Source organism: Camelus bactrianus, chromosome 10, assembly GCF_048773025.1.
Source record: "Camelus bactrianus isolate YW-2024 breed Bactrian camel chromosome 10, ASM4877302v1, whole genome shotgun sequence".
In the NCBI taxonomy this organism is placed as follows: Eukaryota; Metazoa; Chordata; class Mammalia; order Artiodactyla; family Camelidae; genus Camelus; species Camelus bactrianus.
In genome coordinates this window covers 8,365,627-8,380,347 of record NC_133548.1, presented here as the reverse complement: position 1 = coordinate 8,380,347, position 14,721 = coordinate 8,365,627, and the positions used below count along the sequence as shown (strand labels likewise).

The 14,721-nt window shown below is 37.4% G+C and overlaps 1 pseudogene; it reads right to left on the bottom strand.

Moving 5' to 3' along the window:
* Positions 1 to 1,655: 1,655 nt before the first annotated feature.
* Positions 1,656 to 13,054, bottom strand: LOC105070192 (steroid transmembrane transporter SLC22A24-like; annotated as a pseudogene).
* Between the last annotated feature and the right edge of the window lie 1,667 nt (positions 13,055 to 14,721).

Below are 14,721 nucleotides of genomic sequence, written 5' to 3'. Positions count from 1 at the left end.
TTCCTATGTCTCGTATATATATATTTATAAATGTTATACCTTCTTGCTGGATTGACTCCTTTATCATTTTAGACGCTTACCTTTCCAGTGCAAGTCCCACAGGCTGGGGTGCCCAGCATGGGCTCAAACACTTCACTCCTCAAGAGCAGCCCTGAGTTTGTGATATCCCTCCTGCTTGTGGGTCACTACACTTGGGATGGGGGTCCTGGCAAGACCGCATCTCTGCCCCTCCTACCCATCTCAATATGACTTTCCCCCTCTCTTTTGGTCCTTTTTGTGGAAGAGCTGTTCTCCAGTCTTTTGGGGAGAGAATTGTTCTATATAAGGATGTAGCTTCGGTGTGTCCATGGGAAGAGGTGAACACAGGATCATCCTATGCCACCATCTTGAATCTTCTCCTTTCATTCTTTAATTTTTGAGGATATTTTATTTTATGTCTTGAGAATATTTATATGGCAGATTTAAGCCTCTGTCTAATAAGCTAACATCTGGGTTTCCTCAGGTGCATTTTATATTGTTTGGGCTTTTTTTTTTCCTATGTAAAAGTCATAATTTCTTATTTCTTTGTTTGGCTTAGAGCTTTTGTTGAACATTGTATCTTTTAAATAATATAATGTGATAACGCTGGAAATTAGATATTGTTGCTGCTTGTTATAGTGGTTGTTTTTCAGTTGGTTAGTGACTTTTTGTGAACTAATTCTGTAAGATTTATATTCTTATTCATGTGTGGCCACTGAAGTCTGTACTTGGTTAGCATAGTGGTCAGCTAATGAATTAATGACCTGCAACCAATAAATCTCTCAGACTTTACTGAGATGCTCTGAGTGTGTTGGGGCTTGCTTTCAACACTCAACCAGGCAGTGTGATCTGTGTCTTTGTCTTTGCTTACTACTTGTACAGAACCTCCGGGTCATCCAGAGGTGAGAGCTTAGGGTTTTCTCTAGACATTCATGAGTATGCACACAGCTCTACACATGTGCATGTTTTTCTAGACTCCAAAGAATATTTTGGAGCTTTTCAAAGCCAGTCTAGATATTTCTCATAGATAGGTCAGTATAGATATTTTCTCATTTAAGCCTTTTTGTTAGGCATCTATTTCCCCAATTGTTATTCATCAATTCAGGAATCTTGTGACCTCAAAACACTTGCCAGTGAATATTTTCAGCAAATGCTCCACGAGGAGAGTCCTTTCATGCTGGTCAAATACAGAAAGGGATTTCAAATAGGATCTTATGGAAACCATGGCAGGTCAAATAATGACTGGTCTTTGTGAATGACGCTTTGAAATAACTCAAGTTCTGTTATTCTCCCCCTACTATTTAGAAAGTAAGTCATCAATTTTCAAGGCTATGGTATAGCTGGGGAGTAGTAAATGGGACTAGGATATGTTAAAATACCTCAACACTCACTATTCTTTCTGAGATTCAGCCATTTTTCTCAAACAAGAGTCCATGGATTATTGCAAACCTTTGGTTGATTTCTAGAGTTCTGAAAAAGTTTATTCTGACAACTTTTTTGCAGATTTTTTTCTTTTATGGAGCAACCCATTTTTGGAAGTCTTCATTTGTCATTTTTGCTGAAATCATCCCCCATGCCAATTCTTAGTGCTAGAGAAAATAAACACTTCCAATTTCAAATTGTTATGGAGATTTTCCTTTACTTATATCCAATCTTACAATGATAAAAAGCCCTCAAACCATCTCCATCACACAATACTTTCCAAAGTTAAATAAAAAACAATTTTCTCATTATAAATAAGTGGGTATATCATTTTCTATTAACAAAAATGATTTCATGATAATGCTGTGTTTATGATACAATGATAACTGAAAAATGCTAGCCTTCTAGGTAGCATGTCATTTTATTCCCTCTTTTCTTTCTTCCTCAAATGGCACAATTGGTACTAATGAAGACCATGGCTCAGGACCCTGCCAGGATCTAAACAGATCCCAAGTGTCAGTATTTTCTTCTCTGTTCTCATCACAGCCTTCCTTACAGGTGGTGAATATGGAGAGTGTCCATACCTGGAGAATAAGAATAAGACAAGCAAGGGTATAGTCATTGTCAGCTTCAGTGTCTATCAGTCTTGAATAGCAAAAGCCAGTCCTCCTGTTAGAGTAGGCAGGTAGCTAGATATAAGCAGAGAAAGGGAGACACAGGCCAAATGGCAGGAACCACACACCTTGTGAACAATGGAGGTCCTTGGGCAGCCCGAAAAAATCAGGAACCTCTGGACTGATAAGAAACCCTACATTTTGGGTTGACAAGTGTCCTGGAGGCAGACAAAAAATGTGGGACAAAACAGAAATCTCCACTATCTGAATGTAAAATTTCACTCATTATATCCCCATCTGAATGTAACCTTTTGCTCATTATGCCCTCACCCAACTTCCTGATCAAGACTAAATAAGGACAAAAAATCCCTCCTCCCTTTGGGAAGGTAGAGCTGGGATGAAGATTATGAAAGTCTACCTCAGACCCCTCCCCACCAATAAATATTCTGCCCATTCATTTTTACATCCCATATAATCAGCTTGCCAAAGAAACTCTGGGCAGCTTCCCACCTGGGTCTGTCTGCTGTCCCCTTGAGAGTGTACTATCTATCACTTAATAAATCCCTGCTTTTCTTCCTTCCTTCCTTCCTTCTTTCCTTCCTTCCTTCCTTCCTTCCTTTCTTCCTTCCTTCCTTCCTTCCTTCTTCTTTTCTTTCTTCTTTCTTTCTTTCTTTCTTTCTTTCTTTCTTTCTTTCTTTCTTTCTTTCTTTCTTTCTTTCTTTCTTTCTTTCTTTCTTCTTTCTTCTTTCTTTCTTTCTTTCTTTCTTTCTTTCTTTCTTTCTTTCTTTCTTTCTTTCTTTCTTCCTTCCTTCCTTCCTTCCTCTTCCTTCCTTCCTTCCTTCCTTCCTTCCTTTCTTTCTTTCTTTCTTTCTTTCTTTCTTTCTTTCTTTCTTTCTTTCTTTCTTTCTTTCTTTCTTTCTTTTTCTTTCTTTCTTTCTCTCTTTCTTTCTTTTTTTCTTTCTTCTTTCTCTCTTTCTCTCTCTCTCTCTTCTCTCCTCCTTCCTTCCTTCCTTTCTTTTCTGGATGGTGAACTGGTTATCATTTATTGAGAACTCAGTGCATGCTAGGGATCGTATTATATGACTTGCATACATTGTCCTATTTAATACTCATAGCAACCCTGACAGGTATACATATTAATATCCCTGTTTTGCAGGTGAGGTAACAGAGCTTTAGATTAACTAAATTGCTTAAGATCACAGAGTTAGGAATAACCAAGAGTTGTAACCCATACTATTAGAATATGAACCCAAGTTCTTTCAACTGTGTACTGCTCTCCTTTCTTGACCTCCATGTCTTGTTTCTGAACTTTTTCTATGATGAGACAAGAATCTGCTCCCCAGTAGCACTCCCACAAGTCTTCCCAATACTGTAGGAACTTAATATTATCATTACTACCATAACTAGCTTCTGGGGAACTGCCCACTCTGACACTGGAAGAAAACACAGATAATAATAGTAGTTTCAGACAAAAGGGCAATTTCAAGGTCAATTAAAGGCATGGAGACAATAAAAGGCTCAAAATATTGACTTACACTCGAAGAGTTTGCAAACATAGTCATGGTACAGAACACTGCCAAGAAGCAGAGTGAGCAGGACATGATGAAGGTAGGAGCAAAGGCTGCACAGGTGTCAGCAATGGTGAATGGAATAAACACCAAGATGAGTACCATCTTCCACCCAAACCTAAGAAACATTGAACCAGAGCAGGTTATTTATGAACAAAGTTAATATTTGGAAACTTGACAAAAGTCAACACATCTTGAAATTTAGGGTAAATGTTTAACAAGTGAAACATTGCACTTCAGAGTTGGAAGAATAGTTATATTTGTCAACAGTAGAACTGACAGATGTAATGCTCCCTATTTGTCAATATGAGACTGTTCAAATTTACTCACCAGCATATCACCAGGAGGACTCTTACTCCAGTGAAATAAAAGATAAAATATGAAAGTTGTCACAAGTGTTTTATTATAAAATATGTGCATTCAGGTTAGTGGATTTGTGTGTTGAATTTAGAGCACTGAGAAGTGAAATCAGGAGATCTATACTTGGGTCTGCATTATCAAGAAAAAGGCTATACTTATTTGAAAAGAAGAGTGGGATTATGTGCATCAAAGCTGCAGGTAGATTGTGTAAAAACCACTCTCAGTTGTGTCTAGGCTTAAACACCTTGAGAAATATGTTTCAGCTCAAACAGAAGACCATCCAGCAACTGTTCCCCTCAGTGCAGGAACTGATAGAAAGTTCAGAGGAGAGGATGATGGGATACAGAGAATAAGGAAAAAAGAAGGGGAAGATAAAAAGAAGGGCTGTATGTCAGGGAATGGCAGAAAAAAGGCCCTTTCTGGAGTCATCTTGAACAAAATTACATAAGCTGATACTAAATTATCAGTAGGATTAATATATGGACAACCCTTGGTTTTGGACACCTGCTCTGAAACATTTCTTACTTTAATAGTATACTTGTCATTATAAGTCTGGTAAATGTGTTACTTTCTGAGTATTCTTACAACATATATTTTATTACTATATTTGTATCAGAGAACTCAGAATAGAATTGTGTTTTAAAAAAGAGCTGCGGTTGAGCACATGATGAAAAGGCAATCATTGGAAAACTGAGAAATGAAAATACAGTAAGTATGAAGACAGTCTATATATGCTAAATAAATTTTCATAGTACGAGTTGCCAGAGGTTCAGAGGGAGGGATGAATAGGTGGAGCACAGGGCATTAGGGAGATACTCTAATGATGGATACATGACATTATGCATTTCCCCTAAGACTGTGCAACACAAAGATTGTGTCCTAATGTAAACTAAGGATTTATTCAACAATGTATCAATAGTGGCCCGTCAGTTATGAAAAATGTGCCATATGAATACAAGATGTTCATAATACAGGAAATTGTGTGTGTGAGAGGGTACATGAAAACTCTGTACTTTCTTCTCAATATTTCTGCAAACCTAAAATTGCTCTAAAGATTAAAGCCTCTTAGTGAAAATAAACTTCATGGTAAAGGGATGTATAGCAACCTGTTAATATTAGAGATAGGTGTGGTGCTAGAAATGTTGTGGGAACCTGGGAGTCTATCACTGGGAAAGAGCATAGGAAAAAAAGTGTTGGGGGCCCACCCTGGAGAGCTATGGAGTGATTTGAAGCAAAAGACTAGATACACACAGAAATATAAGTAGATCTCAAAAACATAATGGTGAGTGAACAAGTAAGGAAGAGATTGGATAAATAACATGATGCCTTTTATGTAAATTAGAATACCTGCATGTTTTAAATAACATATACAAATCAAGAGATAAATAGCAAACACATAATGATCTCTCTGGTGAAGGATGGGAATGGTGGCAAATAGGAATGCACACAAACAGATTTACATCTAAGAAAGAAGTCTTGCCCAAACCAATGAGGATACTACACATGAATGAGGAGAATGATTAATTCAACTTTTTTGATTCATTAGAAATTTGGCTGGCGCAGTCTTGCTAGAGTCTTACCATTCCTTTCCTTCTTTCAGGGATTACAGGAAGGCAACATTTCCCAAAATTGACTGTAGTTACCAGGGGCCCTAAAACTGGGTCAGTTGGATGTTGCAAAGAGTGTTATGCCAATTCCAGACCTGGCCATGAAAGGTCCACTGTGGTCTTATACACTTTCTCACAGATGTTGGAGGTCTATAATGAAGCAAGTTAGTTTCATGAACCACTGCCTGAAAGATGGATGCCCAGGAGGGACCCCCCTGCCATATTTGACTGAAACATCGGTGAGCATTATCCTTTTATTATGATAATTGGTTAGGATTTTTGGGTAGCTAACTATCATGACTAATATATCAGCACTGTGATGAAAATGCTGTTTGATGAAGATAAGTAGAGAAGCTTCATGTGCATTTTTGATTGGAGGAGAAGGAGAGGAAGCCAGGAGAAATTATAGGATGAACATATGTGTCAGTCTTGATATGAGTTAATGATGAGACCACAGGTTAGGGGGAAAGTGAATGACAGTGAAAAAGGAATGAAGGCATGGATGGATACATAGTGTATAATGAACAACTTTGGGTGGATCTAAAATCTGACAAAGAACCCAAGCCCGGAAAACTTGAGTGATCATTGATAAGAGAACAACAGCCCCAGTCATGGTGACGTAAATGATGATTACATAGTGAGTTATTCTTTAGGCAAAGTTGAATCTACTTGGTATCACTGGTATCAAGCTGCATTTCTTTCCTAAATTACCTCTTACATTCTTGTAACTACAAAATATTTATATGCTAATAATGTCCAAGTTCATATCCAGCCTTGACCTCTTCTGTGACTTTCACATCCCTGTCTATGTCATCTCCATATGCATGTCTAATAGGTAACTTCACCTCAGGAAGTCAAAGTAGACATCTTGACTTTCTCCCCAGATTTGCTTCTACCCTAGTCCTTTCCCATCTTGTAAAGAGGCAACAAAATTTACTCATTTGTTTAGGCCAAAAGCCTATATGCCCTATATATCTATTTCTCTCACTAGAAATCCCTCAGTAGTGAAAAATAATCTAAACTACGAGCAAGTCTTATCACCTTTACCTCCAAAACGTTTCCTAAATCCAAGTCTATTTTATCATCTCCATGGTTACCTCTTATATTTACACTCTTCTCTAGGTTATTTTAATATCTCCTAGCTGGTCTCTGCTACCCCTCAATGAAGAAGTGTGACCTTTAAAAGGCCATGTTATAAAATTTCCCTTAAAAAAATAAAGGGTGGGAAATGACATGAGAGTAACTTGGGTGGAGGCCTCACTGAATGGGGAGTTAGGGAAGAGATCTTTTTTTTTTTTTTAACATTTTTTATTGACTTATAATCATTTTACAATGTTGTGTCAAATTCCAGTGTTCAGCACAATTTTTCAGTTATTCATGGACATATACACACTCATTGTCACAATTTTTTCTCTGTGAGTTATCATAACATTTTGTGTATATTTCCCTGTGCTATACAGTGTAGTCTATTCTACAATTTTGAAATCCCAGTCTATCCCTTCCCACCCTCCACCCCCCTGGTAACCACAAGTCTGTATTCTCTGTCTGTGAGTCTATTTCTGTCCTTTATTTATGCTTTGTTTTTGTTTGTTTGTTTGTTTTTGTTTTTTAGATTCCACATATGAGCGATCTCATATGGTATTTTTCTTTCTCTTTCTGGCTTACTTCACTTAGAATGACATTCTCCAGGAACATCCATGTTGCTGCAAATGGCATTATGCTGTCAGTTTTTATGGCTGAGTAGTATTCCATTGTATAAATATACCACATCTTCTTTATCCAGTCACCTGTTGATGGACATTTAGACTATTTCCATGTTTTGGCTATTGTAAATAGTAGTGCTGCTATGAACATTGGGGTGCAGGTGTCATCCTGAAGTAGATTTCCTTCTGGATACAAGCCCAGGAGTGGGATTCCTGGGTCATATGGTAAGTCTATTCCTAGTCTTTTGAGGAATCTCCACACTGTTTTCCATAGTGGCTGCACCAAACTGCATTCCCACCAGCAGTGTAGGAGGGTTCCCCTTTCTCCACAGCCTCTCCAGCATTTGTCATTTGTGGATTTTTGAATGACGGCCATTCTGACTGGTGTGAGGTGATACCTCATTGTAGTTTTGATTTGCATTTCTCTGATAATTAGTGATATTGAGCATTTTTTCGTGTGCTTTTTGATCATTTGTATGTCTTCCTTGGAGAATTGCTTGTTTAGGTCTTCTGCCCATTTTTAGATTGGGTTGTTTATTTTTTTCTTATTGAGTCATATGAGCTGCTTATATATTCTGGAGATCAAGCCTTTGTTGGTTTCACTTGCAAAAATTTTCTCCCATTCCGTAGGTTTTCTTCTTGTTTTATTTCTGGTTTCCTTTGCTGTGCAGAAGCTTGTAAGTAAGTCCGATCACTAGAAAGGAAATAGAAATAGCAATTAAAAACCTCCCTACAAATAAAAGTCCAGGACCGGATGGCTTCACCGGGGAATTCTACCAAACATACAAAGAACTCATACCAGTCCTTCTCAAACTCTTCCAGAAGATTGAAGAGGAGGGAATACTCCCAAACTCATTCTATGAAGCCACCATCACCCTGATATCAAAACCAGGCAAAGACACTACAAAAAAAGAGAATTATAGGCCAATATCACTGATGAACATAGACGCCAAAATCCTCACCAAAATTTTAGCAAATAGAATCCAACAACACATAAAAAAGATTATACATCATGACAAAGTGGGGTTCATCCCAGGGACACAAGGCTGGTTCAACATACGCAAATCAATCAGTGTAATACATCACATCAACAAGAGAAAGGACAAAAACCACATGATCATCTCAATCGATGCAGAAAAAGCATTTGATAAAATTCAACACCCATTTATGATAAAAACTCTCGCCAAAGTGGGCATAGAGGGAACATATCTCAACATAATAAAAGCTATATATGACAAACCTACAGCCAGCATAGTACTCAACGGTGAAAAACTCAAAAGCTTCCCACTAAAATCTGGGACAAGACAAGGATGCCCACTATCACCACTCCTATTCAACATAGTCCTGGAAGTCCTAGCCACAGCAGTCAGGCAAGAGAAAGAAATAAAAGGGATCCAAATTGGAAAAGAAGAGGTAAAAGTGTCATTATATGCTGATGACATGTTACTATATATAGAAAACCCTAAAAGGTCCACACAAAAGCTACTAGAGCTGATTGAAGAATTCAGCAAGGTAGCAGGTTACAAAATTAACGTTCAAAAATCAGTTGCATTTCTTTACACTAACGATAAATCAACAGAAGAAGAAAGTAAAGAAACAATCCCCTTTAAAATAGCACCCAAAGTAATAAAATATCTGGGAATAAATCTAACCAAGGAGGTGAAAGAATTATACACAGAAAACTATAAACCATTGATGAAGGAAATTAAAGAAGACTTTAAAAAATGGAAAGATATTCCATGCTCTTGGATTGGAAGAATCAATATTGTTAAAATGGTCACACTGCCCAAGGCAATCTACAGATTTAATGCAATCCCTATCCAATTACCCAGGACATATTTCACAGAACTATAACAAATCATAATAAAATTCATATGGAACCATCAAAGATCTCGAATTGCCAAAGCATTACTGAAGAGAAAGAAAGAGGCTGGAGGAATAACTCTCCCAGACTTCAGACAATACTATAGAGCTACAGTCATCAAGACAGCATGGTGTTGGTACCAAAACAGACATATAGACCAATGGAACAGAATAGAGAGCCCAGAAATGAACCCACAAACTTTTGGTCAACTAATCTTTGACAAAGGAGGCAAGAATATACATTGGAATAAAGACAGTCTCTTCAGCAAATGATGTTGGGAAAACTGGACAGCAGCATGTAAAACAATGAAGCTAGAACACTCCCTTACACCATATACAAAAATCAACTCAAAATGGATTAAAGACTTAAACATAAGACAAGATACAATCAACCTCCTAGAGGAAAACATAGGCAAAACATTATCTGACATACATTTAAAAAATTTTCTCCTAGAAGATATAAAAGCAAGAATAAACAAATGGGACCTAGGGAAGAGATCTTAGAGGAAGTCACATTTAAATTTAAGAAATTAGAAGGTATAGGCTGAGCAATGTGTAGGAAAAAGAATATTTGGGGCAGAAGGAACATATGTCAATGGTATCTGGTGGAAACCCAGCTTGATGTTTTGAAGACTAGCAGGGAATGGGGGAAGGTGGCAGGAGATGAGGTGAGAAAGGGATGCAGAGGCCAAATCTTATGCTTGACAGTAAGCACAGTAAGAAACCTAGTAAGAAACTTATATTTTATTCTAAGTCCAATGGAATATCATTGGTGTGTCACTTGGATCCTGAGGAAGGACAGATAGAAAAAAATTGAGAAGGCACAGATTAGCTTGGTATATGGATGAAATGTGTTACATTAACAAAAGTCAAACACTAGCCAGTGGTGCCTTTTAAAGGTGTGAGCTACACATTCTCAAAAGTCTTCTAACAGAAGCTAGGTGGTTATTAGTTAGAAATGTAGAGCTGCCTTCATTTCATAGGGAATTGAACTTGATAACTTTAAGGTTCCTTTAATAGCTTCTAAAATACCCTTTATGATTTAAGATGTGATGGGATCATTTTACAAATCTGAGCCAAGGGTATTGAAATCAGTCCTCTTAACAACTGGTCACTATTATCTCCTACCCAACTATTCTCCCAACCCAACTGTCCCACCCTCATCATTATTATATCTCCTATTAAACATTTCATTGAAGTTTAAGTTATGTACAAAAATGCACATATCAATTTCATACAAACTTGTTAAGTATCACAAAATAAATGGGTTAAAATCCATTTAACCAGTCATAGATCAAAATTGAACATTGCTATCACTCAAGAAGCCCATCTTGTGTCTCCTGTTAGTCGCCATTCCCACCAAAGATATCTAATATCATGACTTTTAGTACCATAAAACTAGTTTGCCTGCTTTTGATCTTTATAAAAATTAGCATCATACAGTGTATGATCCTTATGTCCTTATATAATGTTTTTTTCCAAGTTTTTGCATGTAACTACATTTTGTTCTTTCTTGTTGCTGAATATAAATTTATATGAATATTCCACAGTTTATGTTTTCATTCTACTTTTGATGGATATTAACCTGGACCTAAGCTCCAAGAAAACTTATTTATCTTCATTTTAAAAATTAAATGGCTTTATTCATTTATTCATTCATTCATTTACTCATTATGCTATTTGAGTTAGTGGTACAGAGGCTTGAGTCTGAACACTGGGGGAAATGAACTCTGCTTCAAAGATCTATGTGGGCAATATTTAACTGTGATAAAATCAAAGGTTATAATTTTTAGCTAGAGACTACTAAATGTAATTGGCTGGCAGATGTCCTTAGGCATTAATGTCCCCTCAGTACCCTCATAGGAGACATGCTTGGGTGACAGCAGTGGTTGACTGCCTCTTTGAGAAGAAGCTCTCCCGGGACACTGGAAATTTCAGACTTCTTATTCTCAAGCCATGTTATCCAAGATTCTTAATGTTATTAACTTTATGTGGTTACAAGTATTACCTATTAAAGGCATTTCACTAGGATCGGCATCTAGGTTACAGGTGCAGTGTCTTACCGTGGCATCAGTGCCACATTACTACACAGTCTGCATATTTTATAATGATGATTACACTTTCACGTGTGCACCTACATTGCAGGTATGAAATGATGACCAGCCTGAAAGGGTCTATAATCATTTATCTCACAGGGTCTGGGTGGTTCAGAACATTGTCAAGGCCAATGATACTGTTTCACAAATTTGTGCTTTCAAACATATAGGTTGTTTCTGCCTCAAAACCCTTTCCTCTCCCTACATTAAGCCAATTTCTAGTCCTAAACCTCATATCCTAGCCTCTGCTCTGAAAATCTTTTCCTGAAACTTCTTTGAGTCTGACTTAGATTTTTTTTCTGTCCTCCTTATGAAAAACATTGAACAGATGATCACACTAGACTATGATTTCCAGTTTATGTATAAAGTACTCTTATTAGGTTGTAGCGCCCTGGAGTCAGAGACACAAGTCAACACATAGCTCAATGCAAAACATACAAAACTCAGTATAGATTTCTAAAATAAAGGAATGAATATAGCAGTTGATAAATAGCCCATCAGAAACTGAGGTGGCACTCACCTGTCTGAAAGATGGCCATATATCAGACCTTCCAGCAGCAGTCCAACCATAAATAGGGATTAAGCCATTGATTTTAATGACTGAGATTCACATACCAGGTCCCACTGGAAGAGAAGGAAAGAAGCACAGCAGTTTTAGAAGAGTTTAAACTCTTAGTGGAAACTGACTCCAAACTCCTACGTATGATGCAACTGATCCACTGCTATTTGGGTCCTACTTCCTTCTCCAACTAGTCTCCCCTGGTATCCCACACTCTGGAAGTATTGACTTATTTCAATCCTTCAGAGGAAGCTGGATCACTCTTTCTTATCTCATATCCTTTGAACAGACTGTATTCATCTATCTATATATATACTCATTTTCCTTTTGGACTAACAATTTCCTTTATTACATTAATTTATATCATTCTTCAGATATTACCTCAAACATATTTTTTGCAAGAAGCTTTCCCTCATCCTATAAGTAACATAAGAGCTCTGCCTTTGACTTCACTTAGCAGTCTATAATTCAACTACTATAGTAACTCTCATCTTTGGTTACTCATCGAATCACTTGAAGAGCTTAGAGAATAATGATGCCTGGATCCTTGGCCCAGAGGTTCTGATTTATTTACTATGGGCATCTGTTTTTAAAGAGTATTGAGAACCACTGACCTAGCATAACATTACCCTTTATAAGTCTTTCTCACTAGATTAAATGATGTAATAACAGGTTCATGTTCAGTGCATTCATTAACCTCAATACTAATACTCTTGACTGCTATAGTATAGCTGAGCAGTTACAATGAGGAAAAGGCTGATTACAGTATTCACCTGGGGCTAACTGTATAAAGCAAGTATATTCTTTGTGTTCATTCTAAACACTTTGATCGTTTAAATGAGGCTTCTTACCTCAGTCACGATGGTGGAGGAGAAGGAGCTTTGGTTATATGCCCAGCTGTCCACACAAGACTCAAGTCATGTTGGGGGGGAAGGTCCCATTCAGGTGAAGGAGCTGCCACTGAAGATGGTTGAAGTGATGATATTTCTCTGGCCTCAGGTTTGAGTTCAGTGGGACAGAGATTCTCAAGAGGATGTCTTGGCTGAAGGTCCCAGTGCCATTAGGAGAGACAACGTCATCATTGAGGATGTGAACCCAGGAGCAATGACCAGGGATGGCTGCAGTGAAGTTCTCCAATAGAATATGATGGTATGCAATGAGGCTGGAGAGACAAAGGAAAACCACCTGAAGGGTCTGGAGTCTTCTAGGCCTCTAACTTGAACCAGGAGATCCTGAAATGCCATCAAGGCTGAAGAGGTGGTCCCCTGTAAAGGCACAGGTGATCTTCTATAAAGGCACAATGATGCTATCGAGATACATTCAAAGGGAGAAAATATTTCCTTTCACAATGTCACACTAAGTATGGGTTGATCCAGACATCATAACTTTTTCCTCAGCAGACTCTGCCTCACCACTACAGAAGAGCAGTGGGATGAGTTGCCCCTAAGTCTTCTGAGTGTAGGCAGCTAGATAGTTTCAATAAAGTCATAGACATTATTATTTGGCAAAGAGATTTTCAAATAACCTGCTTAAAAGACTACTGAGTGAATGATCCTGACCTTAGGGGCTCCTGAGAAGCCAACAGTAGACTTTCAGGTCTGAAATACACTTGCTCAATGACCTGCTATTATTTTCAGAAAAGGGATGTTTGGAGATTCAAAAGTGAACTGCTTTGTGATGTTCCTGTGCAAAGAGCAGAGAGCACGGCTATTTTTGGTTAGGGCAAAATTTTTGTTCTGAATGCATATTTATTTACTTTATTTTTATTTTTATTGAAGTATATAGTTGGTTTACAATTACAATTAATTTCTGTTGTCCAGTATTGTGGTTCAGTTATACACACACATATGTATTTCTTTTCATATTCTTCTTCATTATAAGCTATTACAAGGTATTGAATTTAGCTCCCTGTGCCATATAGTAGGGCCTTGCTGTCTATTTCACATATAGTAGTTAGTATCTGCAAATCCTGAACTCCCAGTTTATCTTTCCACCCTGCCTTTCCGCCCTGGTAACCACAATTTTGTTTTCTATGTCTGTGAGTCTGTTTCTGTTTTGTAAATAAGTTTGTTTGTGTCTTTAAAAAAAAAAGATTCCACATATAAGTGATATCATACTTTATTTTTCTTTTTGGCTTACTTCACTTATTATGACTATCTCCAGGTCCATCCGTGTTGCTGCAAATGGCATTATTTTATTCATTTTTATGGCTGAGTAGTATTCTATTGCATAAATATACCACAATTTCTTTATCCAGTCATCTGTTGATGGACATTTTGGTTGCTTCCATATCTTGGCTATTGTAAATAGTACTGCTACCAACATTGGGGTGAGTGTATCTTTTCCAGTTAGAGTTTCCTCCAGATATATACCCAGGAGTAGGATTTCTGGATCATATGATAAGTCTATTTTTAGTTTTAAAGGAATCTCCGTACTGTTTTCCATGATGGTTGCACCAAACTGCATTCCCACCAACAGTCTAGGAGCGTTCCCTTTTCTCCACACCCTCTCCAGCATTTATCACTTGTGGGCTTTTGAATGATGGCCATTTTGACTGGTGTGAAGCGATAACTCACTGTAGTTTTGATTTGTATTTCTCTAATAGCAATGTTGAGCATCTCTTCATGTGCCTATTGGCCATTTGTATGTCTTCATTGGAGAAATACTTGTTTAGGTCCTCTGCCCATTTAAAAACATTGGGTTTTTTTTTTTTGATATTAAGTTGTATGAGCTGTTTGTATATTCTGGAAATTAAGGGTTAGGGCTGAATTTTGATTAAGAGTTAAAGAAAGCTTCCCTTAATTAAATTAAAGCAGAGTAGAATGTTGGACATTAAGCTACTTTTGGTTACTGAAGTTCTGCTTTCATTCAAATCACACCAGGACTGTGATTTTAAGATTTTCAAAATAAG